Below are 1,587 nucleotides of genomic sequence, written 5' to 3' on the forward strand. Positions count from 1 at the left end.
TGTGCTTTACACAATTGATCTATGTTATTGTGATGAATTGTATGAGCCCCAATAAATTGATTAAATTTAAAAAAAAAGGACTAACTGAGGAAGCTCAAAACCCCAGAGCTCATGGTTCCCTGGGAGCATCTCCTTCCCACCTCCCTTCATTATGTCCACCTCTGTGGGAAGGGTTTCTTAATGCCCCATGCCACACCTGGACCGGTAGAAGGGGCACAGAGTGGGGAGCCAATGACAAACCAATCTCAAATTAGTGTGGTGTGTCCTTGGGGATAGCTGGGGCTTGGGCAGGAACACCGGCTGGAAGGTGAGGAGCCGGCCAGCCCAGGGACTGGGCCTGCTTCCCACTCAGTTTGGTCAACTTCACATGCAGCCTGCCTCCCTGGGCTTCACCCACTGCCTCCCCCAGCTTCCTGAACAGGAAGTGGACGCCAACACAGTACTTGTCTAAGTGGGCCCACAGTTCTTTCTACCCCAGAACCTGGTTGGTGAAGGAGTTTCTCGTCACAAAGCTGGAGCCCACGGCGCCGTCCAGGTGGACCAGCCAACCCTCAGCCAGGAGGATAATGTCGCGGCACTCATTCTTCAGCAGGTAGCGGCCCACCTGAGATTTTATGTTCACCTTTTCCACAGATTTCTCCAGACGTCCATCTCCATGACAAAGTGTCCAGTGTGACACACAATGGCATCATCCTTCATCTGCTCAAAGTGCTGGCCAAGGCTGATATTGGCCAGCCTGTGATAGTAACCAAGATGGTGACCTCATGACAGGTCTCCTCCCCGGTGGCTGCCTCATCCCTCTCCAGGATGGCCTGCGGCGAGTTGATGAGAGTCGACCTCAGTGATGATGACACAGCTCTGAGACGTCTCGGGGTAGCCTGTCACCACTGCCGCTTCGCCTGCAATCGTCACTTCTGTGGCCTGCTTGATGCCCTGGCTGAGGGACTCCTGGCAGCCAGAGCGGTTGGCTAACTTGCTCTTGGGGACAGTTATTAACGATGGCAGGCACCTTCGGGATCCCGTTGGCTTTCACTTTGTACACTATGTGGTTCCAGTCCTGCTTTCCTCCAAGGTACTGTGGAGGCCCGAGAGGAGCTGTGGATACCTGGTGTGAATGAGACCGGTGAGGACACCACCGTCATCCAGAATCACACCGGGAGGCCTGTCCTTGACATACAGCATGTGAGCGAGGCACCACGGGTATTCCTTGTCTACTTTGCCCGTCCAGGCTGTGGCAGTCTGGTTGGACTAGAGAATCAAATTCAGAAAGACTCATATGTGTATAAGAGAGTTTTGTATAAAGGGTACATTAAGAACACATCCCAACCCAGTCCAATCCAAGCCCGTAAGTCCTATATTAGTCCATATGTCTGATACCAATCTGTAAAGTCCTCATCAGACTCATGAAACACATGCAATGACACCGAATGCAGGACGATCACAGGCCAGTGGGTAGAAAGTCTTTGGATCTAGTGACATTGTAAGCATCTCAGCACTGGCAGGATCTCCACGTGGCTTCTCCAGGTCCAGGGTTCTTGGTACCATCAGCATACCTCCATGTGTCTTGTCATTAGAGAATATCTCAGG

General features: G+C 52.2%; 1 pseudogene; it reads right to left on the minus strand.

Moving 5' to 3' along the window:
- Window positions 1–250: 250 nt before the first annotated feature.
- Window positions 251–1,587, minus strand: part of LOC101647471 — a 1,914-nt pseudogene continuing 577 nt past the window's right edge.

Source organism: Echinops telfairi, unplaced genomic scaffold (assembly GCF_000313985.2).
Source record: "Echinops telfairi isolate 266 unplaced genomic scaffold, ASM31398v2 ScPeMD7_7469;HRSCAF=8507_1, whole genome shotgun sequence".
Taxonomy (NCBI): Eukaryota; Metazoa; Chordata; class Mammalia; order Afrosoricida; family Tenrecidae; genus Echinops; species Echinops telfairi.